The sequence below is a fragment of the Thalia democratica genome, chromosome 7 (assembly GCF_965202585.1).
Source record: "Thalia democratica chromosome 7, ktThaDemo2.hap1.1, whole genome shotgun sequence".
Lineage (NCBI taxonomy): Eukaryota > Metazoa > Chordata > Thaliacea > Salpida > Salpidae > Thalia > Thalia democratica.
Window position 1 is genome coordinate 57923849 of NC_139171.1, and position 18746 is coordinate 57942594.

An 18746-nucleotide genomic window follows, 5' to 3' on the forward strand; every position below is an offset into this window, starting at 1 on the left:
AAAGCTGCAAAAATCACTGTATATTTACTCATAAGTTTATATTGTCAAACAAACTACCATAAGTAGGATGAGCCAAAACTTAACTGAAACTTTTTTAATGTTTTCTTAATTCTGATGAAGTTGTAAACATTTTACTACATTTCGCAAACAAACAATTTGGTCAGAAATGAGTCTTCATATGTTTTTTCAAATGAGTGGTAGTAAAAAACTTCTTGTTGCAATGCTCACAAGGATGCTTTGGATCATAATGATAAAGCATGTGATTACGAAGTTGATCTGTAGTTTTAAAGCATTTGTCGCACTTGTTGCACTTGAACTTCCTCTCATCACTGTGAGTTGCCAAATGTCTTTTTAAGTCTTCTTTCTTAGCGAACCCTCGGTCACAAGTAGAACACACATAAGGTTTTTCTCCCGTGTGAGTTCTATTGTGACGAACAAGTTTTGATTTGCAATCGAAACACTTCAGACAAATTTTACACTGATGGACTTTATCATGTATATTCATATGACGGGTAAGATAACTCTTATTAAGAAAATTTTTGTTACAGATAGCGCACTCAAACACTTTTTCTTTCATTTTTTGTGCTTCCCTAGCCCCTGAAAATTTCATAATTTTTTTAACCACGTTCAGTTATCTTGTTTCTTTAATTTATAGTTTTAATGAACCAGGGTTCGTGCGCAAAATTTTTTTCATTTAGCCTGACTGAGACCAATTTAGCCTGACATTTTTTCAGAGTAAGGAAAATCCCTATTAAAAGTCATTTTAGGTATTGTGGGGTTTTGATTAGTACTATTGTTGTCTCGACTTCAACTAGCTTTATCTCAAAAATAGTTTGAGCTTTAAAAATCTGCAAAAAGCAACTCTTACCTTAATTACAACTCAATAAAATAAGACTAAATTGTGAAAAAGGTGATTAACCCCCCTGTGCCAATTACATAACAAATTAAGTGATAAGTTTTAAAATAAGTGTTATACCTATTACTTTTAGTGATTAGTTTTAAAATACTAAACACATTTGTTCAACTTAATTTAGCACTACGTAAAAACATTATAACCAGAAGATTTATAATAAAATGATATGCATTGTCGTGTTTTATTAAAATTTAAAATGAGACGCTTACACGAGTATAAAGTAAGTAAAAAATGTTTATTATAGTATTTTGTCTAATACTTAAAATTGATACATAATTATAAATCTTAAACTCTAAATAAATACAGTGATTTTTGATGTCGTATCAGATTTAAAAAGCTTACACTTAAATTAAGAAAAAACTTTAATATTTTGTTCTTGCAATAAAAATTGAATTGTACCTAAATTTTGTACTCCCACAAAACTTAGTATTTATATCTTAAAGCTAAGTTTTAGTGTTGTGAATATCTCTTATAACTTTAAATAAACATTAAACAAACATAAAATGCTAAAAGTTTTAATTTGAAAAGTATATGGTATAAAGACTTTTAATTAGAAATTAAAACAGTTCAACCAACTAAGCTCTGAAAACATAGCTGATGTAAACAAATTCAAACAAACAGCTAAGTTGTTGAACTAAACTATAATGTTTAAACTGTATTTTTTATGAATTTTTATAATTATGACGTATATGATATACTCAAAACAAAATATAAAGATTCTTAAATTTTCTTTAAAAATTTAACAAAAGGTTTCAAGCATTTATTTTAACAAATACTGACTTATTTTGTCTTTAATAACTTAATCTTTATTTAGAAATATTCTCACATCTCCATTTGATCTTAAAAGATTTCTCAATTTTTTTTAATCAAAAGTTTTTAATCATTTGAACTGAGAAAAACTGAGGTTCTCAAATTTTTAAATAAAAAAACTGATTTAGCCTGACGTTTTTCAACTTTTTTCAAAAAAACTGATTTAGCCTGACTTAGCCTGATTTAGCCTGACGCGCACGAACCCTGATAAACTAAGTACCAACTAGAGTTTTTTAAATGTTGAAAAAACATACTCAAAATTAAATTAAGTACAAACCGAAAACTGGTCAAAATAAAGTTTATTTGAAAGTAAATAAAGTCTATAAATATATTTAGTTTAAACATGTAAAAGTTTAGTACAATCTATCTTAAACACTTTTTGGCAAAAATAGAATATAAATAATTGAACATATAAATAATAAATAATTTAATACTATATAAAAAAGTATTACTTTTTATTTTTCAATAAAACTGGCTTAAGTTCATAGACAAAAACACATTAAGCAGTGTACTAATTCACTATTGTAGTCTTAAATTTATATAATTTATTTCTAAAACCGCATACAAAAAAGATTGTTTAATGTTTATTTTTAGCATTTTTATCATCATTTTACAAAATAAACGAAACTTAGATATGAGGTTTTTCAAATGTTTATTAAAAAATTTTAACAAAAAAGCTTAACACTTTAAGATAAAATCTAGTCAGATATATAAACAAAACAAAATGAAAAATTAAATAAATAAACACAAAACAGTTAAAGATTTATGATTATATAAAATATTTCTTAATAAGTTCCGACAAATTTAATTATAGTTGTTTTTAAAATCTTAAAAAACATGTTTTACAGTTCTTCTAAAGAAACATTTCAATGCATATAGTATAAAATAAAGGTAAAAGGTATTGAATACTCAAATAAATTAAACTAATAAGACTACTTACATCATATGAACAGAAAAACTGATAAAATTATTATTAAGTAGTTGTATAAATAAAGTTTAAATAAGAAAGCTTAGATTAAACATTATTTAATACTACTTTAACCGACTCTAGTTGATAACTTACCTTGAGTACCAAATTCTGTATCATTATCTAACTGATATTCTATAGAATTTGCCATACAAGACTGTCCATTAACTTTGATTCTAGCACTTTCAATTCCTGTTCATTTAATTTCTTTTTAACTTATTTTAATTTCATTAAAGTGAGTATTTTGTTAAATATAACTCAATTTTTCAGAATTTATTAAAGCTATAGGGGGTGAGCCATGTTTTTTACAAGTTGACCTTATTTTATAAAGTTTTTACTAAGCTTTAAGTTACTTCTTACCATTTCAACAAATTCCAATTAGTTTTCGAGATATGACCGGTCAAATTCCGACCACATAATAGGTTACTTATTGGGTGGGAAAACTAAAACAGCAAAAAAAGACTATTTTGTTTAAAATCTATCTCCTCCTACATTTTTAAAGTAATCTTCTTCAAACTTTCGCAGTGTAAACTTAACACATTTACGAAAAAAACGTTACTTTAAGTTAAAAAACAAAATTTGAGTTAAAATACTTAAAAAAAAAAGGTTTTTTTTTATGATAAGTTTTTATCAAAATTCATAAGTAACATATTTGTCTTATAATGTAAGAAAAAAAAATTCTGAAAAAATTTCTGAAGATTGCTTGAAAAATAAGAAGATAGATTTTTAGTGATTTTATGAATTTTTGAGAAAAATGACCCCAAAAATTTGCGGTCCATACGTTTGTATTGGAAACTTAAAAAAAAAATAAACTATCTCAAAAGTTAATTTTTGAGTTCTATAAAAGCTGGCATGTAGTTTGTACTTAAAGCTTTAAAATGAAAGCCAAAGTTAGTTTTTGTAAAAAATGTGCTTGACTCCCCTTATGGCCTTAGTTTATTTATCAGCAGATTAAGGCCATAGGGCGATTAATGTTACTTCTTTAAACTCTATCTTTATTATCAGTATCTTAAACTTGTTTTTAGATATAAAGGCGTTTAAATAGGAAGGAAAAAAGTTTTCTACTGGAAGGAGAATACTAAAACGTAAATAAATAAAAGTCTTTTCAGATAAATGTTTTAAATTTACTAGAAAATTCTTTGCAATGTTTGAAAAAATCTGTCAATCACATTTTTTTGTTGAGAAAGTAGGAGCAAGTTAATTGATAAGTAAGAGTTAATGAAATAAATAACACTAATAAAATACCTTCAGAATTTATATTGTCCATTTGACTAACATCATTCTGATTTGATACACTGACAAATAGAGAAGTTTTGAGGTTTTGCAATCTAAAATTGTTAAGCTTTTGAAACATAAAATTTCTAAAATAGTTATGCTTCTAATCATTACATAGCAAGTAAATATCCATTTGTAAGAAACTATACATTTATAGAACTAAATGTATTATATTTGTTTGATATACTTTAAAATAACGATTTTTAATTTTGACACACATATTAGGTTGACTACTTTAGATGATTTTTAAATTAAATGTTGCAAGATCATAACTTAGTGGTTGAAATTTATACAAAAACTGATTAAAACTAAACTATAAATGATTGTAAATAAAATAATATAATTTTTATTGCTAAGTTTACAATTAACAATAACACAAGCTAACGTAATAATAAATTGTATAAATAACAACAGTTACCTGATATTTTTCAGCGTAAGCTTTTTCTCCAACTTTTTTATTTTTTTTGTCAGTTTGTTATGTGATTTAGTCATTGTCTTAACTTCCTCTTCCAAACTATTATAACTGTGTAAATATTTTGAGTAAATGTAATGTTACATTTAATAAAAAAAATATTTTATATAATCAATCCTACATATTAAACTGCTCAGTACTTAAAAGTGAGAATTTTTTTTATAATTAAAAAAAATTAAATTTAACTTTATCTAAGACAGTTGTCAATTTTTTCATAAACTGCTGACAATAAACTTACTGAAATATATTCTGTGCATATTGTTTCAAGATAGAAAATACCTTTATAAAAAAATTAATAATTTTATTTTTAGAAGCTTAATATATAAATAACATGTTAAAACTGTTTTGTTGCATACTATCCTTATACATAACAGGGTTGCCACTCGTTTTTTCAAAAAAAATTCCAGGTTTTCCATATTTCTTCCGGGTTTTTAAAATTACACATTTTTGGGTCTATTTATAGTTTAGAGTTAAGTTAAAGGTAAGCAACTGTATTAAATAGTATAAAAATATTGAAAAGACACTGTAGAGCTACTTTAAATATGTTTTTTAATAAACAAAAAAAATTGATGATGACAAAATATTTTTATTTATAAGATAGATTTTTTAAGTCGAATCGAAATTTCACTACTAAACATGTGAAAATTGTTAAAATTCCAGGTGTTTTTAGTAATAATTCAGGTTTTTTCAAGATTTCTCAAATTTCAGGTTTTTCAAGGTTTTTCCAGATTTCCAGGTAAAGTGGCAACCCTGTACATAAAAACAAAACTCATATTTAAATTTGATAAAACTTTTGCACTTGACTAAATTTTCTATGAACTTTTCTATGCACAGGTACATACCATAAAAGCTACTATTGTTAATAATGAACATCTTATCTATAACAAAAAAATCAACTAGAAACCTTGCATTTTTCATAGCAGATTCCTTTTCTAAGTTTTCTATTTTTTCCAATAGACTGATATTTACATTTGCAAGGTTTTCATTTTCATTTTTCAAAATGTTGTACTTGCTTTGTAATTCTTCGTTTACAATATCATAATCCTGTTTACTTTCAGAACATTTCTGGCAAAACCTACACTGATCAATTTTACCCCGTTTGTTTTTATGACAATTGCGAGCTTTTTTAGTAGGAATGGTTCTGTTACAACTAGCACATTCAAAAACCTTTCTTTTCCTTTTTTTAGCAGCATTCATTTCTAAAAATTACAAATATACTTTTAGCACATTAAGTAAGTAACTATGTTGTTTTCTTAAGGGCTTAGGGGGGTCCATTTTTATTTTTACAAATTTATCTTATTTTGTAGAGTTAAATCTGACGTATAAGACAATTTTGACCACTTACAAAACTAAAAGAAACTTTTAAAATATAAGCAATCATAGTCCGTGACCTCAAAAGGTGCCTAATTGAAAATGAAAACTAAAAACGCAAAAAAAAACTGTTTTACTAAAAATCTTTCTTCTCCTTCATGTTTTATCAAATCTTCCTCAAACTTTACTGATACTGTATCTATTCAATGTATGAGCTGTTTTATTTTATTTTCAAAGCCATCAATTTTTTTTTGTTTTTATAAATAGTATTTGATTTTCAATACTTTTAAAAACCCAACAGTTTAAGTATCTATTTCAAATTTTAAAATGAATTGTCCTAAAAATTTTAGGTCTCTAGCTCAAAAATGAAGGAAAAGATAGACTTTTAGTGATTTTTTAAACTTCAGAAAAACTTACCCTGAAAAATTTGCAGTCCGTACGTTTGTAATAAATTATTTTTACAAAAACATCCATATCTTAAAAATAGTTTAAATTTTTATACTCTACAAATAATAATTTGTATTTATACTTTAATTTTTCATATAGGAATTAATGCTAATTTTTATAAAATAAAATTTTGACCTCCCTATGCCCTTAATTTATAATATATGATATATTTCTTCCCTATTTTCAAAACTTGCACACAATAGAAGTTAAAAGTATTTAAATTTTAACTAGCAAAAAATATTTATTTGAAAAATAAGATTATTCTAAAATGACTAAGACTTCTGAATTTAAGTACAAAATAGTAACTACAATTTATCAAACTATATTATATGTTTTGGTTTTTAGAAAACTAATAGAGAGATTCTATTTGAATAAGATTTATTTAAGCACTGATAAAATCTTTGACCGAAACTTTGTTTGTAAAATAAATTCTTGAAAAAATAAATTCATTTATTAAACTATGTAAACTAGATGATTTAAATTAATTACTAAAGATGATGATATATTTGTTATAAAATAATTAACTATATATTTTTTACTTAACTTATTTATATTTTACAGAAACTATCAAGTTTTTCTAATAACAAGTCAAAATTATTTTGCAACAATTCAATCTGTAATACATAATAAAATTACTCTAAGCATATTAAAATAGAATTTTTTCCAAGAATGCAAAACTTTATGAACTTTCCAAAAATGTTGTTTTTTTAAGGTGTATGATATTCAAGGACACTATAAATTTTAGCTGCCCTGCTGTAAACTTAAGAATAAAAAAACTTAATTTGAAATTTATTATTATCTAAATAATGAAGTTTGGTGTTTTGGAATTGTTGTAGAGTTACATTAATACTTTAAATAGATTTCTACAGTAGAATATATAATGGTAATTAGATAGTACAACAGTACAAATATACTGGTAAATAAAAATAACTAAATATAAAATCAATTTAGTATTATTTAAAACTATAATTAATAACTAAATAAACTTAAAATTAATTAAAGTAAAAATGTATGTGTTAACTAATAAAAAAAAGAGTAATAAATAGAAAAAGTTTGTGAAAACAAAATGAAATTTATATGTTTAAATGATTACATATCTAGTGTAACTATTATGCTATAATATATTTAAATAAAACAATTAAACTAGTAAAAAACACAGAGCTATACTTAAAAGCTAAAGTTTAAATCAAATGAAACTAAATATTTATGTTATTTTATTAACAAGTTATAATAAAAAGAATTTATATTGTCTAACTTACCAGTCATATTTTCACAAGGTATGCTGTTGTTTTGTTGCATAACAAAAATATTTGATGTAAATTCTGTTTCTTTAAATAAACAAAAAGATGAGTTAATAAAATTTTCAGGCTCTTCTTTCACTTCAGTCAACTTTTTACCTTTTTTACTGTCACAAGCTGTTTTTGATGATTCTACTGTTGTATAGACAAAATTTAGAAGTATTAATGTAGTATAGTAAGTATAGTAAACTAGAGTTTAACTTAAAATATTCTAAAGTACAATAAGTTTAGAAGTGAAGTTAATTAATTAATCAAGATGTGTAAAATACCTTCAAAACTCAGAGTGTCTGTTGTATTTTCATTTGTTTGACAATTACTAACAAGCGAAGAAGCTTTGACTTTTTGCAGCCTAAAATTGCAAGCTTTGAAAAAATAAAATACAAAGACTATGCTGGTTAATGTTCAATAACAAGTTAAATATTTATAAGCAGTTAAATAGAAACCTGATACTTGTAAAACTATGTAGAAGATATTGGTTAGATCACATTACATTTAAAAAACACAGCACTAATAAATATATATTCATTATTTAAATGAACATATATAGTTATGAAAATTCTTACAAAAAAAATCTTATGATTCTAATACGTATGATAACTTTAACAATCTTAGTACAATTCATTATTGAAAATATTATACAATAATATGTGATATTTTGTATAAATAGTTACCCGGCATTTTTTATTGTAAGCTTTTTCTCCAATTTTTCTATTTTCTTTGTCAGTTTGTTATGTGATTTATTCATTTTCCTTTTTTCCATTTCAAAACTGTAATTACACTCTAATTTTAAACTTGACTGAATTAAGCAATATTAAATAATATATAGAATATAAATTAAATACTAAATATTTAAGAATGAATGGTTTAAATGTAGTATGCCTTTTTTATATTATAAATTGGACAGCTTTGAATATTGTGATCTACATGTAATAAAATTTGTTTAAAAAAGTTTTGAGAAAAGCTGTCTCAAACCTTTTAAATTAATATTACTGTACAAAATTCAATACTATAATTAAATTTGATATTAGTTTCAATATACAGAAATAATTTTTTTATAACTGTAGTCTTGAGAATCTAAAGTGGTTGGTACATATTTAAGGGCATAGGGGGGGGGGGGGGGGGGTAAACACCCTTATTTGTAAATTTTCATTGTAAAACTACATCTTGAAATTAAGCAATTGACAAATCTTTTAATAACATTTTAGCTTTGTTAGTTTAAGGGCAGGGGGGGGGGTTGAACACCCTTTTTTGGCAACAATAGGTTCCTTATGGGGGGTGCCAACTAAAACAGCAAAAATAGACTATTACACTAAAAATCTATCTTCTCCCACGATTTTTGATATAACTACCTCAAATTTTTAGGACATGTTCTGTGATATATTTAGAAGGAATTAAAAAAAAATAAATAAACATTTTATTCGAAAAATAAACAAAAAAAAACATTTTTTTTTTGTTTTTTTGTTATAAAACTTAAACTTTTTAATTTATTTAAATTCTGTTCCTACAGATTTTATTAAATATTGCAAGGTACATTTCTTAAAATTTTGAGGTAGTTATCTCAAAAAACGTAAGAGGAGATATATTTTTAGTGATTTCTAGTTATTTGCTGTTTTAGTTTACGCCTCCCATAAGGAACCTATTGTTGCCTCTGACTTTGACCGGCTATATCTCAAAAATTATTTTGATTATTTTAAAATTTGTAAAAAGCATCCTGTAGCCTAGTAAAAACTATATAAAATAAGATCAAAAACCAAAAAAGGGTGTTTAACCCCCCCTGCCCTTAAACTAACAAAGCTAAAATGTTATTAAACTTGTTTTAAAAGCCAATCTTTTCAACTTTTTAAAAGCAGCGCATAATTGATTAATGAAAATTAACTCTGTCACACTAGGTTGTAAAAGAAAATAATATTAAAAAACTTTTTATTTGTGTTTTAAATGTCTTAATATGTATACATAACGAATGAAAAATTGGTAAATTATCTTGTATTATATTCCAATAGTAAATTATTAAATAAGGTTTAAATATAAAACAATTTTTCACCTTTCAAAACTTTCTGTTTTCATATGCACAATATGTATAAAAATTTTAAAATTTTAATCATTAATTATACAGCATAAAACGTTTTATAAAGATATAAATTCACAAACCTTGAATTTCTCTCAGCAGCTTCTTTTTCTAACTTGTTAATTTTTTCCAATAAACTATCATTCACATTTGCAAGATTTTCATTTTCATTTTTTAACGTGTTATTCTTGCTTTGTAATTCTATGTTTTCAGTATTTTGCTTTTCAATGACTTTTTTCAAACCTGACATGTAGAACTCGACTTGTTTTAAATCTAAAAAAAAACAATAATAACGATGAATTTTTATTTATTTTAAACAATATTAAGTTCAATTAAAATAATTTTGTAAATATTTGTTGACAAAAAATATTTTTTTCTATATTACTAGATGGCCACTAGTATTTTAAAATTGATGATTTTTTTTTTAATTTTTTGTATATCTGTCCTATTTTTTCAAGTCTCACTATTTTTTTTTCTTTTATACATAACTTCTCTTCCACCAACTCTATAATATATAGGTAAGTTTAAAATTATGATCCTATGACCCTTTTACTACTCGCCCCCCCCCCCCCCGCAGCTTATGGCCCACTTTGGGAAACCCTGCTTTTAAATAACAGATCCAGGCTTTAAGAAACATATTTAAGTGCACTTTTATTGAGAAGTGGGTATGGTGCGCTGTAGTTTGCACATAATTTATTTGCAAAACACTATAAAAACTAAAATACTGTTATTGCTATTAGAAGCTTCTCCAAGACAAGAATAAATGCAGATGCTTGGTTTTTGAGTTTTTGATTCCAGCACTTAGTTATAACAGCAACTGTTTCAAAGTAATACAAACAAACACTCTCTTTGCACAATTCGCAGTAAAACTTAGTGCTATCAGTTTTGTTTTCCTTTAACCAATATTAGTTCTGTTGACTTTCAAGCAATATTTGAAAATATCAGGATCCTAAATTTTACTTTTAACAACTTCACAATGTTTATGTTTTAATACTTAACTTAGTCATATAATTCTCAAAAATATAAAGTATTTATGTTGTACATAAAAGCTATTTCTTAAATATTTAAAAATTATTATTTTATGGATATTTTTAATTTGAAATTATAATTTCTTTTAATTCAAATTAGTCCTGATTTTTTCCTTGGATTTTAAAATAACAAGCTTATTCAACTGTCAAGTATGATGTCAACCCTGTAAATATATTACTGTAACTAAAAACTTACTTTCATTGGGGCCATTGCTACAATAGTGTTTATCCATTTGTACAGTCAATTAGTATATTTTCTAAAAAATTATTATAGTATATGCATTAAGTAGTATGTTTACAAAGTATAACAATACTAATGTTCATTATAAGAAATTCCTATAAACTCTACACTATAAAAAAAAAAGTTGACAATACAATTCAACAATAGTTATTAGTTCATCATTATAAAACCAATTACTTTAAAAATACCATAAATTTTCTCATAAAATTTTATTATAATTGTTTAAACTAATAAAGGCAATTGTTTAGTTTTTATAAAGTGTTGTCTGATGGTTTAGAAATCATAATCATGCATTTAAAAACTGTCTGAGTTGATTACAAGATCAAAACCCAGTTGTTGAGAAAAGAGTATTTTAAAACTAATTGAAAATACTAGTTTTTTTATGTGAAGAATTCTGTAAAGTTATCCAAAATTCTTCATATATTGAGCTTTTACATATTTAAGTAGTTATGATTGTGTTTATTATAAGTATAATTTGACAATTATTTTTTTCATTATTGGTAAAACTGTCTGCAATTGTTAAAACAACATTTTATTATATATTCATCAACTTATAATAGTGAATCTATATTTGATTTCTTGTCTATACAATCCAAGTTTATGAAAAATATTAAAAAGCGACTGCTCATCAACAAAAAAAAATGTAGAATTTTTTATTTTTAGTTTTCTGCTAATAACCAAAAAACATTTTCAAACAAATTCACAGCTACCTTTTTTTTAATTTTTAACAATTATCTTAAATAATATATATGTTACACATTACATTATTTTCTACCTTAAAAAAAACACTTTAACTATTTCAACTATTTTGCTTTAATTTGGTTGCTTTAAAAACCTACATATAATTTGCATGTAACAAAATAAGGTATATTTCATAATCTTTTTTTAACCTTAATTTAAAACTAACTTTATATTAACTTTTAGAAAACTGTATAGATTCTGTAGGTTTTTGAAACAACCCTTCCTTTGCTTTCTTTAGTTTAGGTTGATTCCCTATGGAAATCTTGAAAATTTCTCGTTTGAACAACAACAGGGACCATTTTCGTTATTTAACTTTGTAGAGAATTTTAATTTAAAGAATTTACAAAATCTAAACACTATTTTATCTGATTTTTATTTTTATCTTAATAGATTATTGTTAAATATACTCAAATCAATTGCTTGTAAATAGTCTTTAAGGAGTTCAAGTTAAATTATTTCACTAGGTTACTAATTTTGCTAGATCTGTAAAAAAATGCAAGTAATAAACAAATCAGATTTACTATTAATTAAAAACTTTAAATCCATTTAGAATGGAAAAAATGGGTATTAATTCATTTACAAGATCATTCAAGCCTTATAAAAGATTTCGGATGATAATATCAAAAAGAAAAGTAAATAAGTTGTTTTTTTTTCTCTATTACTTTGTTCTTATTTGAATTGCAAATTATTGATGCCCACAATTATCATAACAAACCATGTGACAATCTCATATTTGGTTTAGCTCCATTCATCAGTCAGAAATAGTCACGATGAATCGTTGTAACTAGTTAAAACAAATTTGTTTAAGTACGTTTGTATTGAAGCGTCCCTTTGTGGGTCCTAATTTTATCTTTTTTAAACAAAAGATTTTAAATATTTTCTTATATAAGTAATAAATTTTGTTAACTATTTATAAAGAGTTGCTAAACTAGCTATACCCTGACAACACTCTAGCATAGCAATTAAATTTTAACACAAAGACTTATTTACAAATAAGAAGTTGTTTTTTTACTGGAATTCAATTAAACCTTGACTTGCCTATTTTATTTTTTTTAATTAATTCTGAAAGAAAACTTTTTATAAAAAACCTTTCAAATGTGCTATTAATTTAGATTTCATTACACAATAGTGTGCAAACTTTTTTGCTACGCCCTAAGAAGGATCCAATGAAGCATAACTAACTATACATCAGTTGCTTAAGGTAGTGATCTACCGAGTCCAAAAAATTCGGATTCTGCCGAGTCCGAATCAAAGTCTTAATATCAAATTAGGATTCAGTCGAGTCCGAATCCGAATCTGAATTTGAATTTTGATTCGGCCGAATCCGAGTCTAAATATTCAATATGTATTTACAAACTTTAATTGCTTTTGAATCCTTAATGTCCCAGAGTTTCATAGACTTATAATGATGAAAGCTAGTTTGCCTGATAGCTTCAATGTTTCTTTTCTTCGGAGGATTGGATGCAGTACAACTTCTATCTTTGTCTAAAGATTCACTTTGAGACTTTTTGTAACTCTCGCTGAGTTGAGTTTTCAAATGTTCGTGCATGGAAAAAGTAGTATAGGACTTCAACTTGCTACTTCCTCTTTTTATCTTAGATCTGCAGTTTTAACATACTGCGCTGAAATTATGTTCCTAACTTATAGTAAAATGTTGCCAGAATGTTGAAGACATTATTAATACTGTAAAACAAAAATAACTAAAGAATAACAATATAATAGTATTATAAAATTAAAATCCTTAAATATTATTTCTAAAATATAATTTAATTTCTATGTTGTGTATACTTTGATAAAGCTGTAAAAATAAATCGTAATAGTTTTGTTATTAAATTGTGTTTTTATTTGAATAAAAAATTTATAGATACAAAAAATGTATTTTGAACAACTATGCTAAACATTATACTACAAAACGCAAACCAATATGCATGCAAATAATTATTAAGCTTACGTTATTAAAACCTCAATCTTTAATTATACTGACTATGTGAGTAAAACTTATTTCATAAAATTAACAATTTTATTGCATTGTATTTTAGCAATAGTATATTTTTACGTTCATAACAAAAATAGAAATAATTAAATGTAAGCATGATAATATATAGACCTTAAATTTTGCGATAATCTGCTTCAATAATTTTTTTTTTCTCATTTTAACGATTAAATTTATTTATTTTTCTTGGTACAAATGTTTGACATTAATTAAACAACTTTGAATATAAATAAAAAAATTCTAAAATCTACTAACAGAATCTCTAAAATAGAAAACTTAACAAAATAAGCTATGTAAAATTGTGAGAATATATAAAAAATATATTTATCATAAACAAACTACCAACAACATTTACATTATTCAGGGTTGTCATTCTTTAAGTCAAAAAATCTGCCCTGAGTTAGCTTAAACTGTCCTAGGTCACCTCGAGATTTTTCAAATCCTTAGAAAAAAAAAGCATCTTTTCAAAATCAATGAAAATTAAGTTTTTAACAATATTGGTTATAAAACAAACTATTGAAACTAGTTCAACTAAATCTCATTCAATATACATCATTCAAAACAATACTTACAATTAACATTCACAAAATTAGTTCAAGAGAAGTTGTTGCTTCCAGCTGCACACAAAACTCTGACTAGCTGCTCACATGAAAATTCCTCATCATGTTTTGATGTTTCGTTGCATCAGTATTTAGTTTGAAACATTTCTTCAGTGTAATAATATGACCGTTTGATGTCTGACTCGTGCATTCAAACGTATCAACTCTAAATACTCTCTAAAACAATGACAATGCAAGAAATTTTGCATTGTTTTACAGCTTAAAAATTTTAAATGTCAGCTTGAATTAACATTTAGATATATATAAATGTAAAAATTGGTAAAACTGAGCTTCTGATTAGGGTAAAATGTTAAACTTTGTATTATAATTATTGTTTAGAAATTAATTGCAGCTTTCGAAAAATATGAAGCAATGATTTTTAGCTTACTAAGATACAATCAAATGCCATGAATGTTTTAGCATTTGAATTTGACCGTGGGCTTGAATAAGCCGTGTTAGTATTTGTGTTAGTATTTATTGTTATTTGTAAGTTAAAGCTTTTTTTATTGATATTCTAGTTAAAGTTTTTTATTGTGAGTTTCTACTCGTACCATAATTGTAAATAAACTTTCTATTCACGTACTTGATTTTAGTCTAGCAATAATCTAAGTTACCTTTTAGACACTTAGTAAATAGTAAGTAAAACATTAAATTAATTTATAATTAGGTTAAGATTGTTGTATAGGTAAATAATCAAAGTTTTATTAATTTATGCAAACATTTGCGCGCGCTAGTTACACCTACATTAAACCCAATACATGATGATAAATTTTATTAATATTACTTTTTACGTTTATGTTTTATTTGGTACGTTAATGCAAATTGTACTGTTTTATTTTTAATTTTACATTTGACTTATCTAAAGAAACAAAAATATTTTTGAAATTTAGCTCTCAAAAATATAAAAATATCATTTTTGATAAAATGCTTCTTAATAATTTTACAATTTATTAAACACTAATTAGTCTGAAATGGATGCTTTTCGAGTAATATTTTATTTTGCGTGTGTCCAAATCTTTGTTTCCTAAAAAATAACCCCCTTTAGGGCCGTTACAGAACTTCATGGGGCCATAAGCTGTTAACGAGTCATAGGGGGCGTCACAAAATAAATGAAATAGGGGCCATCATTCGAATTTAACACATTTTGGAGATGATGAGAAAGAATAAAAAAAGGTATTAGGCGTATTTAAAGTTAAACCTTTGAGCAATCTTGCTGGATGAGTCCATACTCCATAGCTTTTTTTATTTCAATTATTTATGCGATAGAGAAAATATCATTAATTTAAAATTCTAGTCAAATGGTAGTTAAAGGTATAAAATTTTATGCTAAACAAGAGTACTAAGTTTTAGTTAAGATCATGGAGGACTAAATTTAATACGTACGTAAGATGTAAATGTTATAAACAGTGTCTAACTGTTATCAAAGCAAAAAAAAAAAAAAAAACGCTAGCTTAAAAAATAACTGTTTAGAAAGTGTAAAAATTCAATTTATAGAACTATGCGTATTTAATAAAATAAGTCCTAATCACTTTCAAAGTTCAAGTAAAAACATAAAAAGTGCCCTAATAGTAAAAATAATGATTACATGTTGTTACCACTTAGAAAATAATAAATTATAATTTGGTGCAACAATTACTTTATATGCAAATGAGGGTGCAAAAATCTAATCACCTTAAAATTCACTGATATTGTTGCTATAAGTTCTTAAAAAATGAAATTAATGAGTAGTTTTCATTTTGTAAAGTTAAAAATACAAAATAAATACAGGGTAAATAGAGTTTGCTTAAATCTATTAAGATGAAACCAGTTGGGTTATATAAAGTAAATATTTTCGAATAAGTTTTTTAGAATCATTTAAGTATATTTTTTTGTTTTTGTTATTTAAATTACCTGAAAAAATTAAATTTTATAACCAAACTGTTTTGTTTTAACAGAATAATTAAACTTTTCAAACTTCAGGCCTTTTTAGGCTTTTATTTCAGTTTTTGGCTTAAATTACTCTTTTTTTTTAGTATTAGGCTAGTTTTAGTCGCTTAGCTGGCTTTTTTCTTTTAAAGAGTGGCAAAGTAGACTTATTATGTACTTGTTATTCAACTAATAGTTTTAGTTTTAGATTTTACATGTCAGGTTTTAAGATTTACATCTGCTTTAATTTAAAATATTATTTATAATAACATTTAATTGTATGCATATAAATTTGAACAATCAGTGTTGTAAAAAAATCCTCAATCTCTGGAAAAGCTTGCGATTTGAAAAATAAGGCTAAAAACCTGAAATTTAAACAATTTTTTATATGTAAAGTAATGAAGTTAATAATTATTATGTTTTTAACCTTTTTTTTTTAGTTTACACTAAAAGGTGAATAAGATTTTTAAAATCTGGAAGAACATCAGAAGCATAAAAGAAGTTAATGATCAAAATTAGTTATATAACAATTTATATATATTACTACTTAAAATTTGTAATTAAATATTGTTTTGTATACTTTAAATAATTTATAAAATTTTTGATAGATGTTTGACCATTTTAATGTTATTCTAATAAAAATTATCATTTTTTGGTTCCAATTTTTTTAGGTTTTTTGACTAAAAAATAATAAATAAAGTAAATATGTCATTAGTACATAATCGTAATGAAGTTCATGTTAAAAAAATGAAACAAGAGGAATTAGTTAACAATGTATGCATTGTTGAGGAGTACAAAAGGCTCGCTATTCTGAAGTTTTGCAATTTAACTGATACAAAAAATTTCAATGAACTTTCCAAACTTAATGATCTTAAAGAGCTAGGTAGACATTTTGTTATAATTACATGTAAACATTTATTTAAACTTTTTTATTTTAATTGTTAGTAAATAATATTTACATTAAATGTTGGAAAAAGATAGAGCTTAAAATATTGTTGTAAAAAATATTTAAGTGTGTTTAAGTTGTGTAAATCGATAACTGAAATAAATAAAATGAATTTGTGCAAAAGAAAGACCTTAGAACCAAAGGTTTTGTACATTTGTTTGGTTGATCGACAAACTATAAATACAAACTGTTAATTTTAGTTTTAGCAATTTCTACTTAAACTCATTTTTTGATATAAAAATATCTATTTAAAAATATTTAAGTTGTTGGAACTGTAATAGATAAACTTTTTTGTTGAATTTAATAAGTATTGTTGAAATCAATCAAAACTTTCTAATTTTGGTTCTCTAAATTATTCATTATTAAAACGATTATTATTTTTCTAGTTTTTGAAGCATAAATAAAAGAAGAAAAAAAATTTGAACGTTAATAACCTTTAAGTTTTTAAGTTGAACAAAAAATGTTAGTTATTTTATAAGGCAACAGTTATCAGGATAAAAAAAGCTTTGTACAATTTATTTTGCTAAGAAAAAGTCAGCATGGAAGTTTTTAATGTTGCTGTAAATATTTTTAGCTCAAACATAAGATTTTTAAAAGCACTATATTGTTTGATGTTTAGCAATATAAATATTTTTAGATTACAACAACCAAGATGAAAGCAAATTAGTTTCAAAAATGCAGTTATCAAAGTTTTTGATCAATGACAAAGTAAGTGATATGTTATACAGACTCAAGAAAGAACAAATTGCTACTGAAAATTCTGCATTTTATTATCAAATTTCAGAGCTTTTTAATTTAACAAGTCTTAAAAAAGCATCTTTTGAGTATCTAGAACGCAGTTTTTCTGTTACAGCGGAAACTCAAAACTTTTTAGAGCTTAGCTTCACTTGTGTTTCAAAGGTGCTTGCAAGTTCTGGGCTTTCAATTACTTCAGAAATCGAAGTTTATAATGCTGCTAATAAATGGCTGAAATATAAAATTGAAGAACGTAGTCGACATTCTAAATGTCTTTTATCAAAAGTTCGCCTTTTGTTGCTATCAGAGGAAACATTAAAAACACTTTTAAACGAATCAACAATATTTACAGAGGATGATGAATGTAAAAAATTATTGAATGAACTTTTTGAGTGTAAAAAATTGAATACAGTGAAGAAGTCTGGCGCTAATCTTACAAGTAGGTATTGTGACCAGAAGCAGTTCAACATTTTAGTTTGTGGAGGTTATGATACTAAACTAAAAAGATCAGTTTCTGATGTAAAATGTGTAAGTGTTAACAGTAACACAAACATAACAGTCGTTCCACAAATGATAAGACAAAGCTATAATTCTAGAGTAGTTTGTGTGAAAGATGAACTTTATTTCATTGGTGGTACAAATGATAGTGGCAATCGGATTAAGTATGTTGATAAATATTCACTTACTTCCAATAAATGGAGTGAGGTAGCTCAAATGCATGATAATCGTACTTTTTTTCGGTCCTGTTCATTCATGAATAAAATATTTATTATAGGAGGTAATAATGGTGCAGGTCCAACTAGTTCTTGTTTACAGTTTGATACAAGTGATTGTAGTTGGAAAGAAATTGCTAAAATGAAGCAAATAAGATCAGATGCTGCTTGTGCAGTTTTTGAAGAAAGAATCGTAGTTTCTGGTGGATGGAGTATAAATGGAAATAGGTCAAAAACTGTTGAATCCTATGATGTTTTACCAAATAAATGGTCGCCAATGCCTAATA